Raw genomic sequence first — 20,172 nt, 5'->3', positions numbered from 1 at the left:
TATCACACGGAACTGGATTTCTAGTAGGAATGCCCTAGTTCGCGTTGAACTGACTTTCTAGGTAGAAATCATGGCCGCCTGGCTGACTGCTTGACTGGTTTTGAGGAATAGGACATGTTCTAATTGCTACTAGCTTTCCTCGAGTGGATTCTGTGGAACAGCAAATCAGAGCAAAGTTTAGCCATGTGAAGAAAACTGTGAGTTTGCAAAAGAGCACTTTTTGTCTGTGGTTTCAGAGTGCTGTTTATAGTATATCCGTTTATCGATTAAAAAAAAAGTAAAGAGATGATGTGCAGTGCATTCGTGTTCACTTCATTAATATTTAGGTATTTATGCAAAGCGATGAGATGTGTACGTGACGTATGATTAGCTGAAAATGAAAATCCTTATTATTACAAGTGTATTAATAAATGTTTGACGTTTCTTTTTGTGAATGAATTCTGCGAATCTCATGTATAAATAATGCAAACCCGAGTTAAAAAGCTTGTTCGGTACGCATTGATTACCATTTTTTTTTTGAGCCAATCTCTAGTTCATACTTTTCCTTTTTTAATAAAAGCACAAAGCAGTAATTCTCCTACAGCATTCTTCAAATTGCTCGTCCACCTTTATGTCGGCTTTAGACGAAAGCATTTCCATTAACATTTTTGCTAGCATAAATGCTACGTAAATGCTTCCAAAAATCTTATAACAGACAGTACTTTACAATTTTACCAAAAGCATGGATCATTTCGGTTCGCTGTTCCAATCACATTGTATAATACATACAGCACGAAAGGCACGTCGAGTTACACCGTCTATGGTGAGTGCACGGTGTTTACAATTGAAAAAGCTGGTGGCTCAGTCGGTAACGCGTCTGACTACCATGCTCAAGGTCCCGGGTTCGATCCCCGGGCCGGTTCAAATCCGGGAACTTTTCTAACGGTGGAAGCGGCCCCGGCGCCCACCCAGCGTCGAATAACATGGGTACCTGGGGGAAACCCTGGGGGGTAAAGTCGGTCAGGGGCGTGATGCTGATCACATCACCCCCACTCACGGCCGGATCAAGAAAGTGTGGGGCGTTACACCCACACCCCCTATACGCCTTCATGGCGTGGTGCTATGCACAGGGGAACACTTTACCTTTTTTTTTTTTTTTTAAATATTCTTCCATACGTGTAGAGTGAACGTTGTAAAGTATGTATTTTATCAGCGCCATTCTTCTCTACCTAAAACCATTTAATGCGAAGCGATATTCCTCTCGGTTGAATAGTTATCGTATTTTAAAAGTGTGAAGTGATACGTTGTTTACATCTCACGCAGCTGCCATTATGGGAACAAAAGACTATCGACAAGTACGGTGTAGAGTCCAGCACAGATATTTCTGCCGTGCGATGCGCGACAGAACTAAAGAAGCAGTGTTGCTAATGGAGCAGATAGAAAAATCGCTGCAGTGCGCCGATGCACAGCTGTTACGTACAACAAGGAAATTAGAGAATTCAGGTCTATCTAACGTTGAGTTTTAAACGTCATGCATTATACCAGGACTAGGATTAATATGTACTAACAAGTGGCTTTGTATGTAGCTACATACATATGGACTAAAAATTCGCAAAATATGAACTAACACATACGTAAAATTACCAAAAATGCTGCAAAGAAGACTTCTTCATACGATTCCTTATTTTGATTTCAAACAAAATAAAAAAAATATTATTTTTCATTGCATTAATGCACTGGTGGCGTTCTAACTGTTCACTCCCAAAACCCGTCTACACTGGTACGGAACTGCAACGGCAGATAACAACATGCCAACGTGTTAAACCGCGACAATTGGACCACAACACTCCTCCTCAAGCAGTATTATTATTTCCTCTCTGTGATCGGCGAAAGTCGGTTTCCTTTGTTCTACATTTACAAACGATGCCGGCTTCCACAACAATAACAAGTACATATACTGCCACTAGACGATAAGCTGCGCGGCTTTTTCTTTTGCTATGAACCAGGGCTGGCGCTAGTCATTTTGCCTCCCTGGGCGGTGGCGGTAGATGCCGCTCCATTTCGAACCCCCCCCCGCCATTACGCAGCAACGGGAAATTGAAAATCAATATATTCCTAAGTAAAACATCAAAATATGAAATAAATAATGAGACTTCTTATGCTATTTCAATACTATTAAGCGCCAAAGAATATCTCGCTTGACCACAGTTTTCAATAGGCTTATTTTTTTCTTCTCTTCAAATTTTGCCGCCCTGGCCGGTGGCACGGTTCGCCCTCCCCTTCCGCCGGCCCTGCTATGAACTTGGTCACCCATCAAAGCATGGCAATTTTAACACAGAAAACAATATGCATCGCATTAAGCAGCAAAAATGACAGCTTCCTCTTCCCACCTAAATCCCATCTTTCGCAGCAAACGTCGCAAACTCTCTTGACTTCCCGCAAAATGTATGTCCGCCTGTAATTTGACATGCAATTTTTTCAATGTCGGCACTTTTCACGCAGAGCGTAGTCGTATATGCGCCTACGGATAACGTTTTCATCGAAAGCGTCCACTGACGATTTGGTCGCTGGTCTTTGTCGTTCTTTCCCGGGAGTGTGGAATGATCTGGAGGGGCCTTCTGACATCTCAAGAGATTGTCTTTCGTTCATGATAGCCCTGATTGTTCGTTCAGGAACTCCAGTCGCAGCCGCTGCTCTCTTGCCAAAATGCTGAATTGGGATGCTAACACCTTCACTGGCTTCCTCCTTCATGAACTCGTGCACGTTGCTTAGAATTTCCCGAGCTTGGCTATGCAAGGTTTTTGATTTCAACTTTGACAGAACTGGAGGCATTATGGAATTTAACGTTCATTAACAAACATACGCTTTCACATACACACAAGCAATACACGCACACAACGTCAAACCGGTAAAATACTTAGTATAAAATAAAAATATGGTGCTTCCAATCCAAAAAAACTCACCGTCATTTTACCTGCCTTTCCCCTTCCGTGACAGAAATAGTGCTTCATTATTACAGTTGGCAACACTAGTTACTAGCTAGCCAATGAACATGCACTGCATAAAAGAAGCAACCACTACGCCGTGCTATATTGCCACATTACCGTCCCTGCTGAACGGTGTGAACCGCGAGCTGGAGCGCTATTCAATTGTTTTCAATGATGTTTGCGCGAGTGTGTCCAGAAATGGAATGACAATATGGCAACAATAGCGAAGGTTTTCGAGCAGGGTAGAACACGTGATACTAAGAGAGAGGGAGACGAAACGAAAATTGGTATCTACGCAACGGCAAATTTATGTGTGTTGTACTCTAACAAGTATCGTGTTCTGTGAGGCGAAAACTAGCAAATGGGTAGCCAGTCCAGCGTCAACTAGAGCATTCCTACTGTAAATCCAGTTCCGTGTGATTCAGGCTAAAGGCGATAGAATTCTCTTACTTTTAAAAGAATACGCAGGAATAACAACATGTGAGCGGCAAAGAATTTCATGTTTCTTTCGGCATGCTATGAAAACACGGACCATTATTGCCTAGCGAACTTCCAGCGGCAAAGTTGGACATAAATATTCGAAGTTTCTTGGGAACACATCCCAGGTTAACAGTACTATTCATTCACGATAAGAACATGCACTTTGCAGCGTTTCGCAGCTACATTCAAAATTAAACTACTGTTTCTAAATAGCTTACATTTTACGGCTGTTCTTGTTTTAACTTGTTCGACGTGATCACTTTGTAACAGCAGTAAACATAACTTCGAACAAATACAACATAATAATTAAATATTCACTCATTACCAGCGTAAATGTACTACACGTAAGCATGCAGGTAAGTCCGCCCAGCACTGGTCAGAGTTGAGCACCTCTAGCGGAGAAAAGTGGAGTTTCAGCGAGCACACAAAATCGCATTTGCGACGGCGAAGCGCCGTGGCTTGAAGGATCGTAGCGGGGCTATGGGACAACACAGTAATTTCACTTTTCCTCCAGCAGATGGCAGTAGCTTTCGTTCCCGTTATACGTTGCTAGGTAACGAGAGCGCAACTTAAATGTTGACGTGGGGTGACGCGAGCAGTCTTGAATTTATTTCGCACGCTTTTTCTTAACAAGTTTATCTCTAAATACGAACATTTTATTTGAATAGTAAGTACATATTGTTACCTTTCTACTGAGACAATTTATTTACTAGTGTGCATAATTTAGCACAAATCTTCTTAAAATAATACTTAGATCTATTTTCGTGTTCCTTTCACTGAGTACGTTTTTTAAATATGTATATATATATATATATATATATATATATAAAAAACCATTTACTTGCCTGTGATTTGTTTTTTGGACATGTGTGCGATTCTCCTAATTTCGCAATTATTTGTTCTTTACAAAGTATTACAACTTTAGTCATTATTTTCCTTGATCTCGCCACCTAACCGAAAGTTCCGCGTTCGAGACCCGACGTTGCCATAGATATTCCTTTACGAGTTTTCCAATTATCACTCATCCTCATGGTCGCGATATTTCAAAGTGACAGAGAAGTGGTGTAGAATAACAGAATACAAATTAAAATATGATTATTTTCTCGCCCGGTTTCTAGATTTTACTTCGATTGGATTTGTTATTTAGCATCGTGCCACTTTTTGGTTAATTGCGACTAGACGCAAAGAACGCCCGTGCCCAGGCCGGGATTAGAATCCGGGACCCTGACGTCGTAGCGCGCTGCGCTAACCACCCCGTCAATGAGGTCGGCTATTACTCTGTACTCTTTGAAATCCATACTTGCTTATTTTAAATAGTTTTTTTTTACCGCTTCTCCTGTAACTATTCCCTTGTCTATTTTTGCAAGTTTTAGTGTGGGTTTGCTTCTCCTATTTTAAATAATAATTACTTGTTTCCCTGTTAAGATGTGTTAGTGCGTATTCTGGTGACTAGTTGCATACTTTTAGACGATTTCTTGCCTACTAGCTTATCTACTTTTAACAATTACTTGCTTCTTTCAAGTTTCGGCCTGTTTCTTTTTTCCTCCAACCGAATCTGATTGTTCAAATTTTCAAGTAGTCTTTCACAGTTGTTTCATTTGGGGCGTTTCTTCTTCACATAATTTGCGCACAATCTCAGCGAAACATTCTCCATACTTGTAATGAATTTTAACGATCGCCACTCGCTCTTCCGTTGTGTCGTGCTCCATATTAACTAACCGCAACGTGTTTAGTACAACATGTGACCTTGCAGAACGCTGCCAACCTTGCGGGGAAAAAATGGGGCACAATTTTAATCCTGCATTAATTTTGTGACACCCTTAACAAATCAATCCCTTTATTTATATGTTTAGTAATTTACTTTTATATTCAATAACATCATAAAACTGTATTACATGTAATAATTTATACATGTAGATCAAGATCTTCGTACTCTCACCAGTCTTGAATGATTTCGCACCCTGTTTCAAATCATGAAAAAAGTAATTCTTATTATTAGGGCTCGGATAATTATGTATTTTGCATCGCAAATGCATATTTAAGGATTTTTAACTAAAAATGCATATTTCATATGCAGGTGCATATTTGTATGAAAATAAGTCGATATTGTGCATATTTTTGTCATGGACGTCCGCAGGATTTTTTCCAGGGAGGGGCAAGGAAGGTATTTTTTCCAGGGGGGCAAACAAGGCACATTTTCCCCAAAACTAGTGTTGTTCCCTAAAAAAACATTGCTTAAATTTGAATTTATGGTGTTCATGCAATAATTAACACATATTATTGTGGCTAAAATGAAATTATATGTGTGAATTACATAATTTTTGGTTGACTTTCATTTTCCAGGGGGGGCAACGGCCCCACCTTGCCCCCCTTCTGGACGCATACACAACCAACACCAAGCATATATTGTATTTATTTTTCTTCTCCTCGCTTCTCTTCTCTTTTCTTTATCTTTTTTCTGTCTTTCTTCTTTCAACAACTTCAAACAAGCATCAAAATTATAGAAGACATTAAAGAGGTCCTCGTCCAGGTTGAAGATCCTGTGTTCGTACAGAAATTGGATGCAGTATTGACGAAGAACAGTGGGTATGCAACAATGGTGAAAGATTTTTAAATTCTGTATACAAATGGACAACGTCTGGATGATCTGGAACTTGATGTGTCTGACTTTGTTGCCCTAAAATACAGTCCACTTGTGTGTTTTTTTGAATATAAGACTATTCTAGCTGAAAACAGGAGTTTCAAGTTCGAAAATTTGAGACATCATGTTGTTATCAAATGCAATCATGATCTTGATCTGTAATGTATCTTATTTCATTTAACGCAGAACCATATTAATTTTTTAAAAATCTGTGTAGCGAATAAGCATTCAGAATAATCCATATTCATTGCCTGGCATGTAATCTTTCATAGTTTGTAATATACAGCATTTATAAATTAAACGGGTTTCTAAGGTTCATATTTAAGTGCGTATTTTACACTTTTCAGTGCATATTTTGCATTTTTTAGTGCATAACTATCCGAGCCCTACTTATTATGAATAGTGGATATCAGAAATGAAGTTCAATTAATTAGTAACAAAATTAGCAAAGAGAAAAATTAGCTCGAAGAGTTGAGTGTAAAATACAGAAATTAGCTTATGTTTTCGTATTTTACCACTTCATGAAAGGTTCCATCGTTCCTTGACTTTTCAAATTCCAAAGATGAGATTTTTATGTGATGGGTTACACAATGCAAACTTCACGACAAATTTCGCCACGACATTTCAAATACCTTGCTCTCTTTTTCAGTCAATTTACGAGGCTTTACTGCCACTTGACGTTGTCGCCTTGTAATCAAGGCGTGCCGGGTTCGATACCCGGTGGAGGCACACAGTGGTTCGTATCCCACTTTAAACTGTAGGTTCAGTCCCGGTTAGCCTATCTGTACATATGGTGGGCTTTAAACAAAAACTCAAACTCCACCTCGTGATGATGAAGATTCTATCGTAAGCAGTATTTATTTTCGGAGCGGGCTGGAATTGTAAAGATGGATATCACATAGCTGATTTCTAGGGGGGGGAGGGGGGCGGATGCACAATCAAATATTTCGTAATCTCAATTTTTAACCTTCGTTGTAAAAGTTGTTCGAAGACAGAAATGGTAAATTGGGTCAGTTTAAGGAGGTTTGCAATTTACCCAGCGTTCTTTAACTGCTTTTATTTGAAAATTATGATATAAAAGAATCGTAGGGGAGGGTAGAGCCTCATCAGCCCCCCTTCGACAAGCACAATGATACACGCCTCGGCCAGAGTACGACCCCTGGCTTCGTAACACGTTATGCTGAACATTCCGCCACGCAGATCGGCTATTATGTAAAAGTTATTAACAAAGTAGATTAATTATACGCTTCAACATGTTAACGGTTATTGTTACATTTTAATATTTAAGAAAGGAAGAGGTAAACCAATTGTGTTCGATATTCACCTACACAACGTATCGACATATTTTTCATAATGTTTTATTTGAGCGTCATGAATGGGGCTCGGAAGTTAAAGACCTATAAATTGCCAAAAAAAGACCTTTAAAAAGACTTAAAATATCAAAAAAGGACCTAAAAACTGAAAAAAAGGACGTATAAATGTGATCCAAATTAATTAATAACTTCAGTTTTAATTACATATTTAATGAATTTAAAAATACAAAATTCTGGTGGTATGGAACACACAGTGCGAAAAACTATATGAATGAAATGCATCTTCTTTCAGATATTAGTATATTTTTTAGATTAACATAATTTGAAAAATCATATTTGAATAATCATATTTGGCCTTAACCACACTAGGGTTACAGAAATAGGACTTCGGAAACCTTACCTCAGTTGGCACTGCAGTATATCACAATAGTCATCTCCAGCGCGACTTTCCAGACAAGTTACGGTTAAAGGACCTTGTACCGTACCTGCTACAGTCGCCTAAAAATGTTTTTCTCTCGTTTCAGGGAAGGTTCAAATATATTTCTTTCTTTCTTTTTTTATTTCTTTACTACAGGAAGGATGTTTAAGAGGTGATGAATTAATGATGGTTCGAATTGAGAATGGGCAGTAAAAACGAGTCGAAAGAAGGTGAAGTTGCAAAAGAAAACGCCGTTAAGACCTAAAAAAAAGGGCAAATAAAAACCCATCTTTTTCTGGCCTTCAAGGACCCAAAATGAACATACCTAGTCTGGCCATAAATACTGTTACACACTATTTTGTGAATAAATTTAATATGGTTTCAGATATTTAAATGTTATTTTAGTATGTTACACTTACATATATTACACACAAATAGCACCAATCAGTTTTCAAAATTTACACTTTTCGCCCTCACACAGGCTCAAAGTCTCCCTGGCCAGGCATCTATTACCGCACGCATGGTCTTGATGGGAAAGTCCGCCCCTGCTGCTATCAAGGGGCGCTTTTAACTTTCAATTATAGGGTGCTTCTTCTTGTAGACAGTCTCCTCTAGCTCTGGGCAGAGTTTGTAGTCCAAGGTACTGAGAAAGAAAGCGGAGATGAAATCGAGTACACTGGTCTCCAGTCACCGTCGCGTCATCCTTGACTTATGAGCTGGGGCAGAATATTTCTTGAACATCCAGGATTCATTGTGAAACATTGTTTGGTTCAACAGTGTCACGAGAGGGTCCAGGACACTTTCCACATACATACACTTTCGCACGGCTTTTAAGCCCTTTTCTTAAAAATGAGGCCTGGTGGAACTCTCATAGCTCAACCCCCACCAAACCATGACTGAGGAGGACTGGTGGCGTCTCTGATTTTTGGGAACTCTCTCACAAACTTCTCTAGAGTTTGAAGCATACACCCTCTCATTTTGGCGGTTAAAACTTTATTCAGTGGTGAACAATTTCTTATCAGTGGAGAGAATCCTGCAATGCCCATTGGCAACGTACCGCTGCTGGAGCCGTCTCGATTTCAGTTCCCTCTGCTTCTTCACTTGTGTCGTCAGGAAATTTCCAGTACTCCACCGGTAAGCTTCAATTCCCAGGTCTTCATTAAATACTCTGAACATTGATTGTTGTGAAATGTTCAGCTCCTGTGCCATTATCACTTCTTCCGGCAGATGCGAGCCGAACTTACATTAACTTACATTAATATTCTTCTCGGCAAAATTTCGCCCCATATTCTACCCTATTACAAAACATCTAAAAGCAATTAATTTGAATTATAGTTATTATTATAATCCAATAAAATATTATTATTAGTAAGTGTTATTTGATTATAATTATTTCTACTCTTAAGTTTTATATCAGTGCCTGACCCCCACCCCGCTCAATACACATACACATAAAATAATTTTTCTCGTAAAACCCATATACGGTGATAAAATATTCCGGTTTTGCCAGGACAATCCTGGTTTTCACGTAGAGATTCCGGTGTCGAGAGATATCTTCGGGGACAATGAATTGACTTAGATTTTAACCCAGAAGCGAAATACTAAATATTTTCGGTGTAATTTAATTTTTGTAATCATATGATTCCTTGATTAATTTGTTTTATTTTACTTCGCGTTTTTGCCAGTTTGGCTAATTGCGAAAATGAGAATGAATGGTGAAATGAAATAGATGAAGGGACAATCACAAACACATATAAACAGGACACAACTCAAGGGCTACTGTGGAAACACTGTTAAGCCTTGTTTCCATGTCATTAAAACATTAAAATGCTGCCCAAGGTAAACGTTTATAGTATAAAACGTGACGCCTCCACCCTCTAATAGGGTCTTCTTCAGACGAATATTCACAATAAATTCAATAAATTCAAAAATCCTACTGTGGAGCATTATACTGGCCGTGGCCCTGGGTCAAGACGCCAGCGCCTTGCTAGTCTGCAAAATGCAGTCCAGGGTGTACTACGTGAAAGTGAGGTTAACATTTGGGTGTCTTGAGAAAGGGCCACCCCTTACACCTCTTTTGTCACCATATGATGCGAGATTCGTACCACGAATCGTTCGGACAAAGTGCTTTTATCTGTAAGACTAGGACCGTAGAACACTTCGAATGCAGCGATGCAATACATGTAGGCTATATTATTTTATTTATTAATTGACTGATTGATTTGGTTAATTTACTTCGCTTTTCTGCCATTTTGCCTAATCGCGAAGATGTGGATGAGTGTAGAAGGGACACTCACAAAGAATGCCCATAACGAGGCCGGGATTCGAACCCGGGACCTCGCAACGCGCCTGTGTTAATCATTCCGCCACGGAGGTCGGCCTATAATATTCTACTTACGAAATATAAATTTAAATTGATTTATGACATTTCTCGACTCTTCTGCTTTATTTGATGTTTTCGGTTAAGGTAGATTTATCCTTTTTAATATTAATATTCTAAGCCTAGTAATATTTGTGCGCTAGATGTGTTTTTTTCAGCTGCTACATTGAAAACATATAATATTAAGTACTTGAATCAAAGTATAAAGTGAAGTTCTCCCACTGGAGGATCTGGTCAGCCTACGAATGTGGCATTTATAATAGTCACATAAATTATGCTCTTGCGAGAAATCAAGTCAAGGTCATCCTAAGGTAGATGCCACAAATTTCCGTGGGCGTCGTGTGTTTGTCTGGCAGAGAGAAAGAAAGGGGAGGGTGAAAATCCTTGATTCAGCGCCATGAAATTTTAAATTTCGCTCTTCGTGTCAGCACTCGATGTCTGAGGGTCTCTCCCACAGAAAACTTGGTTCTTGATTTCGAATAGAATGACGCGCTACAGAGCCATTGCATGTCAAGTTCATCGTGTCCAGAAGAACAGCTGCGATTTCCGTTTCTAAGAATACCCCTCTACGTCTGACAGCCAAGGGCAAGTGCGTCCCAATTGCAACTACAGAGAGTAACATTGCTTGAGAGATGTTTCATCACCAGACATTGATTATGGTCCCGAGCCTTGGACATTTTACATAAACCAGATTTACTTTACTATACGGCGATTAGTTATATTTATGGATACCATATTTTGTTTACAGTAATTTCAATGTCAATCCATTAGTGGCAGTTGGCCTCCCAGATGGCGAAGTGATAGCGTCGTCGCCTTGTAATCAAGGGCTCCCGGGTTCGATTCCCGGTGCAGGCACATAGTGGTTAAACTGTAGGTCCAATTCAGATTAACCTTACTGTGCATAAAGTGAACTTAAAACACTAAATCAATCAATCATCATTGGTGGCAGTTGCGTGTGTGTGCCAGGGGGTTGCATACATCCAAGATAAAATTCCTGTTTTGAGAACACTTTAGTGAAAGTTCATGCTGGCTGTGACACACGCCATATAGCCTGTATTGTTTATACTGCATATTTCTAGCTTCGTGGAACTCCCCGATGTCGTAGTGGTAATCATAGGCGTGTGCACGGGAGGTCAAGGAGCGTCAGTTGTTCCCCCTAACATATTCACTTAGAAATTCAATGTAGAGTGATTTTTTATCGCTGTTAATAAATATTATACTCTTAAAAAAGGATGACACATTTTCAAGCAGGTGAAAGTACCAAGCAGCGTAGGGGGCATTACATCTTACGTAATTGGTTTTCTCAGCGACAAAATGGAGGTGTTTAAAACTGTTGTAACAACTGAATGAAGACTAACATTATAAGTGTTGGAGAGAATAACGTCTCACGGATGTACACATTTTATTTTACATACCTCCCCTATTCCGTACATACATCTTTTTGTTACAATCCATTAACAACTGCTTCCGATTGCCTTTCGCCCCAAAACAGAGAAATGCACTTATCAGGACTTCACTCTACGAGCGCACTATTTAGCATAGTAGTGTTGCCCATGAGACGAGACGAGACAAGACTTTGGTCTGTCTCGTCCCGTCTCGTGAAAATGCTGTCTCGTCACGAAAATATTCGTTTGTCCCGTCTCGTCTCGTCTCGTAAAATTGATCTGGGGTATCATGCCAACAAAAGTCAAATGTAGCAGAAACACAATATTTTTCCGGAAAGTGGGATAAAGCTCCAAATATTTTACCCATTGCGTGGTGAGAATGAATAAGGTTCGTTAATCAGGAGGACACCAATATTAAAAATGCAGTTTCTGATACTCATTGCTAGATTAATCTAGCATTTCAAAATACTAGATGACTCCGTACGAAAATCAGGACTTTCTCTCAAAGCGTTTTTGCCAACAACTATTCTGCAGTGGCTGTAGTCGAAGGCTGGCTGGTACGTGGCAGCAGGGACAGTGAACTGTTTGATGACAGATATGGTGTAACTAGATGTGACCGGAAAATGAAAACCTTGGGGAAAAAGGATGGAGCGGGGTTATTTTAGGAATACAAAACAAATTCAGATCAACCACCATAGAATTACCTGACCTACCAATTGAATGTGTTCTAGTAAAAACTGTAATTAACAATATTATGTCCCTGTTTATATGCATAGTATATTTCCCACCATTGTGTACTATTTCAATTTATGAAGCGTTTTATGAAGCGATTTATTCTGTATGTCTTCCCAGTTCACGCATACTCCTCGTAGATGATTTTAACTTGCCGGAAGTAACAGGTTCTAATTATGATTTCAGCAAAGGCTCCCAAAAATCTAAAACTCTCTCCAACTTTATATCTTACTATAATTTAAGTAGTGTAAACAATGTGTTGAACACCAACAACAAAACACTAGATTTAGTTCTGACTAACATCCAAAACGTGTCGGTCTGTAAAGAAACTGAAACGTTAGTACCGGAGGATGAACATCACCCCCAACTTAGCATCGAATTCTTTGTTTCAAAACACGTTAAAGCAAATAAAGAGAAAACAATTAGCATACGTAATTTCCAAAAAGCAAACTTTGAAGTAATGTACCGTGAAATTGCTAGCATCAACTGGGAAGAAATATCAAATCAAAAGAATGTAAATGATGCACTTGATATTTTTTACGAAAATCTTGATAAAGTTTTCGAAGCCACCGTCCCGTACAGAAACAAATCTATAACATCACGCTATCCTAGTTTGTTCACCAGTGACATAATTAAAGACATTAAAAGCAAATCCCACCACCATTAGAAATGGAAATACAACTTTCATCGTGTACAGTTTGAAACTATCCGCAAAATAACCAAAAGGCAAATTAAAGAAGCTTACAGGAATTACATATCAGAAACAGAAAATTATATAAAACTCGATTTTAGACACTTCTGGTCCTTCGTCCAAAATAAAGGAAGGAAAAATACGTCCATGCCCCTCTAATACAATGACACTACACTAGACGATGACGAGGCAATTGCGAACACCTTTGTTCAGCATTTTCTTTCCACCTATAAGAGCACGCCCGCGAATTACGACTGCAATTTAATCGAAGACCACGAAAAGATAGACGTAGGTGAAGCATTTGTACTAAACGCAGTCAGTATTGAAGATGTTGAAAAGTCAATAAAATGTTAAAACCAAAGAAATCCTGTGGCCCTGACGGCATTCCGTCCTACGTGTTAAAAGGTTGTGCAAGCTTATTAGCCCTACCCTTAATGAAAATATTCAGTCTTTCCCTAGCTACGTCTGTATTTCCCACGAAATGGAAAACATCTACAGTGCATCCCGTACCCAAAAATAGTGGCACCGGTAACATTGAAGAGCATAGGCCCATAGCTTTATTGTCTGCGCCAAGTGAAATAATAGTAACATTAACGACAACAATTAAGAAAAATGTTTAAATTAATACATTAATATAATTCATATGATTCACATGTCTATTCACTTGAATATGTAAATTAACTAATTCTATTATTATTATTATTATTAGGCTACATGAAATGTTACAAAGACGGTACAAGAATAGTAATATAACAACATGAATATTAGCAAATATCTAGCTTACATGTAGTTAAGATCGCCAAAATTTGCATAAAAATAGCTGAATAACAAAAAGGGATGTTAAATCCAGTTAACGAAAAATAAAGTTCCTGATTAATATTTTATGCTCATTATTATTAGTAGTGTACATAAATCTTCATTGATACTGTTATTCAAAGCCGTATGATTCCAATAGAATCATTGTTTTCTAGTAAGTTCGGCAGGATTAAATAACCCTCGATTATGCTAAACAAATATATTTTTTGTTTAGCTGGAGCAAGGGCCCAGGCGGATGCAAGAATCCGTTCCTGCAAAAGTGTATGTTTCTCGAAGCGAAGAAAGGTGACAAGACCACCACGTATGGAAGGCAAACCTGCAGGGTCAATCCATGTCAAATCATCCAGAATTTGTGAAAATGTCACCCACCATCCCCTTTCCTTCTTTCTTTCTCTTTTTTCTTTCTTTCGTATCTTTCTTCAGGTAGAAACTTCAAGTTTCTTTTATTTTGTTCAAAATAGTGTAAACTTTCATTTAAATAAGGTTTCATATGATTGTATTAATAACCATGTATTTTAATGTATAGTTTCATGTATTTTTTAGAAGAAAAAATTACTAACTTCAAGAGCGAATTTCGAGCAATGCCCCCCCTTGAATATCCCCCCAATTTTATATGTAGGTAGCTCAAGTGTGTACTAATGCCTGATGGAAAAATTGGGATGGGCCGTTCCGAGACAGAGTGATAAAAAAATCATTTGCATAAAATGACATAAAAGTTAATCTTATTTAAAATGCTTATGTATTTAGCACAAAGCCAGAAGTACAATGTGTTTTAAGGTATAATCAAAATATATGACCCCTCCAAAATTTATGGATTAATTAAAATTTACCAGTTAAATATATATTGCGAACCTTCTGGCACTTGAGGAACAAACAAATAAAGAGTAATAATTGTGATTTTTCAAATGTATTTAGCAAATAATCTTGGACACTATTTTTATGGGATTATAACACCATTAAGCCTTGTTTCCATGATTATGAAAAACTAAAATATGCTGACCAAGGCAGTAATTTATTTTATAAAAAAAACATAAACTAACGTAACGTTTCAACCTTCTAGCAAGGTCTTCATCAGACTCTGTATCAAGTACAAAAGTAACCAGATACCACAAAAGACCATTATATATACACAAAAATTACTCCCTCCAGACTATTTAGAAAGTTGTTTGGAACTTTTTAGCAGATGACTTTCACTTTGCCAACTTCACTTTCACCTAAAAGGCTAAACACAATTACTTCCATATAGAATGTGGTTGGGCTTTTAATCTCACACTCTTTTCCCTTCATTTTTCTTCCTTCTCCTTTCCTCTTTCTCTCTTGTCCTTTCCACTCTTTCCAACATCTTCTTCCATTCTTTGTTTAACTTCAGTCCCCCATTCCAGTTCATTGTGTCTTCTTCACCTTTCTTCTCTATTTCCTTGGCTTCCTTCCATTTTCTCACTAGCATTCTCTTCTCCCTTCCTATCTGCTTAGCCTCATCCCACTCTATGTCATGTCCTGTTTCTCTCGTGTGTTTAAATATTGCATTTCTCTCTCTCTTAAGTCGTACATCATCCCTATGTTGTTTCAACCTGTCTTTCAGCCTGTTTTTCGTTTCTCCTATGTACACACTCTGACATTCTTTACATTTCACTTCGTAGATAATCCCTTCCTCTTCCTCTTCTCTGTTTTCTTTTTTCTTGTTAGCATTCCTCGCAATTCCTAAGATGCTTCTCCCTCCCTTCCTGTATGTTTTAACTCCCGCTTTCCTAAGCACTTTGCATATCTTTTCTGTGGTCTTCCCCATACTCCTTATTCCAAACCTTTTCTCCTCTTTTTCTTTCTCTTCCAATTCTCCCCTGCCCGTTTTCTTACTTCTTCTGTTTATGTCCAGTCTATCCTGCTTCTCATAGCCATTCTTTTCCAGCTGTTTCCATATGCTATTTATTTTGCCTTCTTTTTCACATTCTTTCATGCATATTTTCTTGATTCTGTCCTCCATATTCTTTATAAAATTTCTTTTTGTCACCTCACTTACATCACTTCTTTTGTGGCAGAATACCCCTGCTGCACACTTCTTCTGATGCCAAGCGGTTTCAATTTCTTGTCCTCTTTTCCTTTTCATCAATATATCTAGATAGCTTATCTTGTCTTCTTCTTCTATTTCAAGTTCCAATAATATCCCTCTTTCTTCATCTTGAATTTCTTTGACAAAAATGTCAAGCTGCCTCTTGGTTCCCTTCCATATGCCAAAGCAGTCGTCCACATATCTGCAAAACAGAATTATTTTGTCACCTCCCTTTTCTATCACTTTCTTTTCCCATTCATTCATAACCAATTCAGCCAATGCTGGGCTTAGACTGGAACCTATATTTAGTCCTTCACTCATTAACATTATTTTATCTCCCATTATACTGTAACCGTTATTCCAAATGGTTTCCAGCGCCTTCACTACCCTTTCACTATCCCATTCTCCTATAATTTCTTTTCCCATTCTCTTTTTAATAATGTCCAAAATGTGTCCCCTCTTGATGCTCGGGAACATACTTTTCACGTCTAAGCTAAACATTGTCGTCTTCATCTCATTTAACTTAAGTCCTTTTATGAGGTCTACTACTTGTTCACTATTCTTAACTGCTCTGCTTTCTTGCTGTGTTACTAACACGTCAATAACTTTCTTTAATTTCTTTTCTAAGGGTTCCAAAATATTGTTTCTGCAGTTCATTACTGGTCTTAACTTTATCTCTTCTTTGTGTATCTTTGGAAAGCCTTTCAAACTTGGTAGTCTTCCTGTCTCCTTTATGCATTTCTTGAATCCTCTCCTCCTACAATCTTTTATGATTCTTTCTTTTATAGTTTGTTCTTCACCTGTTCCACAAATCCCCTCATATCCATTTTCTTTTAGGTCTTCAAACTTCCTCTCGTACCATTCTCTTTCCATCACCACAATTGCTCCTCCTTTATCTGCCTGCTCTATCACCACATCATTTCTTGTCTTTATTTTCTTCATCCCTTCCCTTTCTTTTTGACTCAAATTATCTACTTTTCCTTGTTTTCCCATTTCTTTCTTCAGTATGGCTGCTGTTCTTCTTCTAATCTTGTCTCTTTCTGGTTCTTCTTTTATATGGAGCACTGCTTCTTCAATGTCATATATAACTTCCTCATAATCTACATTTCTTTCCTTAACTTTGAAACCTCTACCTAGTTTTAAAAAAGCTTCCTCTTCTTTTGTTAGGTCTACATTCCCTATTACCACAACTCTTCTTCTGGTATCCTCTTCTTCTTCCTCTTCTCCTCTTTCTTCTTTCCATCCTAGTCCCTCTCCTTTCTTCTTCAATTTTATTTTCATTTTCTCTCTAAATTGCTCCTGCCAGATTTTCATTTCATGAAATGTATATTCTCTCGTAAAAATGGTGAGACCATCTTCAATAGCTTTTTCAATTCTTGTCAGGTTCTCCTTTATTATCTTTAACTCCTTTCTTCTTGCCCTTATTTCATTCCATATCAGTTCTTTTTCCATTTTCTGAACCAATATCCTCCATCTCCTGGTGTTGCAAACCACTCCCTTCTTACTTATTTTTAATCCTTTAGGCGCTGTGCCTCTCTCCAAACATTTTCTCAGAAACTTCTCTTGTTCGTCTTTGTGTATTTCTTTCCTCTTCAAGTCCTTCCAGTTGTTAATTTTCCTCATCAGCCTTGGAAAATGTCCAATTATAACACCATTAAGCCTTGTTTCCATGATTATGAAAAACTAAAATATGCTGACCAAGGCAGTAATTTATTTTATAAAAAAAAAAACATAAACTAACGTAACGTTTCAACCTTCTAGCAAGGTCTTCATCAGACTCTGTATCAAGTACAAAAGTAACCAGATACCACAAAAGACCATTATATATACACAAAAATTACTCCCTCCAGACTATTTAGAAAGTTGTTTGGAACTTTTTAGCAGATGACTTTCACTTTGCCAACTTCACTTTCACCTAAAAGGCTAAACACAATTACTTCCATATAGAATGTGGTTGGGCTTTTAATCTCACACTCTTTTCCCTTCATTTTTCTTCCTTCTCCTTTCCTCTTTCTCTCTTGTCCTTTCCACTCTTTCCAACATCTTCTTCCATTCTTTGTTTAACTTCAGTCCCCCATTCCAGTTCATTGTGTCTTCTTCACCTTTCTTCTCTATTTCCTTGGCTTCCTTCCATTTTCTCACTAGCATTCTCTTCTCCCTTCCTATCTGCTTAGCCTCATCCCACTCTATGTCATGTCCTGTTTCTCTCGTGTGTTTAAATATTGCATTTCTCTCTCTCTTAAGTCGTACATCATCCCTATGTTGTTTCAACCTGTCTTTCAGCCTGTTTTTCGTTTCTCCTATGTACACACTCTGACATTCTTTACATTTCACTTCGTAGATAATCCCTTCCTCTTCCTCTTCTCTGTTTTCTTTTTTCTTGTTAGCATTCCTCGCAATTCCTAAGATGCTTCTCCCTCCCTTCCTGTATGTTTTAACTCCCGCTTTCCTAAGCACTTTGCATATCTTTTCTGTGGTCTTCCCCATACTCCTTATTCCAAACCTTTTCTCCTCTTTTTCTTTCTCTTCCAATTCTCCCCTGCCCGTTTTCTTACTTCTTCTGTTTATGTCCAGTCTATCCTGCTTCTCATAGCCATTCTTTTCCAGCTGTTTCCATAGGCTATTTATTTTGCCTTCTTTTTCACATTCTTTCATGCATATTTTCTTGATTCTGTCCTCCATATTCTTTATAAAATTTCTTTTTGTCACCTCACTTACATCACTTCTTTTGTGGCAGAATACCCCTGCTGCACACTTCTTCTGATGCCAAGCGGTTTCAATTTCTTGTCCTCTTTTCCTTTTCATCAATATATCTAGATAGCTTATCTTGTCTTCTTCTTCTATTTCAAGTTCCAATAATATCCCTCTTTCTTCATCTTGAATTTCTTTGACAAAAATGTCAAGCTGCCTCTTGGTTCCCTTCCATATGCCAAAGCAGTCGTCCACATATCTGCAAAACAGAATTATTTTGTCACCTCCCTTTTCTATCACTTTCTTTTCCCATTCATTCATAACCAATTCAGCCAATGCTGGGCTTAGACTGGAACCTATATTTAGTCCTTCACTCATTAACATTATTTTATCTCCCATTATACTGTAACCGTTATTCCAAATGGTTTCCAGCGCCTTCACTACCCTTTCACTATCCCATTCTCCTATAATTTCTTTTCCCATTCTCTTTTTAATAATGTCCAAAATGTGTCCCCTCTTGATGCTCGGGAACATACTTTTCACGTCTAAGCTAAACATTGTCGTCTTCATCTCATTTATCTCAGAAATGGGAAAACAAGGAAAAGTAGATAATTTGAGTCAAAAAGAAAGGGAAGGGATGAAGAAAATAAAGACAAGAAATGATGTGGTGATAGAGCAGGCAGATAAAGGAGGAGCAATTGTGGTGATGGAAAGAGAATGGTACGAGAGGAAGTTTGAAGACCTAAAAGAAAATGGATATGAGGGGATTTGTGGAACAGGTGAAGAACAAACTATAAAAGAAAGAATCATAAAAGATTGTAGGAGGAGAGGATTCAAGAAATGCATAAAGGAGACAGGAAGACTACCAAGTTTGAAAGGCTTTCCAAAGATACACAAAGAAGAGATAAAGTTAAGACCAGTAATGAACTGCAGAAACAATATTTTGGAACCCTTAGAAAAGAAATTAAAGAAAGTTATTGACGTGTTAGTAACACAGCAAGAAAGCAGAGCAGTTAAGAATAGTGAACAAGTAGTAGACCTCATAAAAGGACTTAAGTTAAATGAGATGAAGACGACAATGTTTAGCTTAGACGTGAAAAGTATGTTCCCGAGCATCAAGAGGGGACACATTTTGGACATTATTAAAAAGAGAATGGGAAAAGAAATTATAGGAGAATGGGATAGTGAAAGGGTAGTGAAGGCGCTGGAAACCATTTGGAATAACGGTTACAGTATAATGGGAGATAAAATAATGTTAATGAGTGAAGGACTAAATATAGGTTCCAGTCTAAGCCCAGCATTGGCTGAATTGGTTATGAATGAATGGGAAAAGAAAGTGATAGAAAAGGGAGGTGACAAAATAATTCTGTTTTGCAGATATGTGGACGACTGCTTTGGCATATGGAAGGGAACAAGAGGCAGCTTGACATTTTTGTCAAAGAAATTCAAGATGAAGAAAGAGGGATATTATTGGAACTTGAAATAGAAGAAGAAGACAAGATAAGCTATCTAGATATATTGATGAAAAGGAAAAGAGGACAAGAAATTGAAACCGCTTGGCATCAGAAGAAGTGTGCAGCAGGGGTATTCTGCCACAAAAGAAGTGATGTAA

The 20,172-nt window shown here is 38.1% G+C and overlaps 1 protein-coding gene across 2 annotated transcripts in view; it reads left to right on the top strand.

Annotated features, from left to right (window-relative positions):
* Window positions 1-20,172, top strand: part of LOC145985753 (uncharacterized) — an 83,951-nt gene that overhangs the window by 7,523 nt on the left and 56,256 nt on the right. The window contains exon 1 of one of the 2 annotated variants that reach the window (XM_083119822.1): window positions 4,028-4,113. The exons of the other annotated variant lie outside the window; for it this stretch is intronic. The gene's annotated coding sequence lies outside the window, so the exon portion shown is untranslated. Of the gene's footprint in view, window positions 1-4,027; window positions 4,114-20,172 lie in introns of those variants that run through there. 2 annotated transcript variants of the gene reach the window in all.

Source organism: Lepisma saccharinum, chromosome 3 (assembly GCF_977018435.1).
Source record: "Lepisma saccharinum chromosome 3, izLepSacc3.1, whole genome shotgun sequence".
NCBI classification, from domain to species: Eukaryota; Metazoa; Arthropoda; class Insecta; order Zygentoma; family Lepismatidae; genus Lepisma; species Lepisma saccharinum.
Note: the sequence above shows the minus strand (reverse complement) of the source record. Positions and strands in the feature narration are given on the sequence as shown.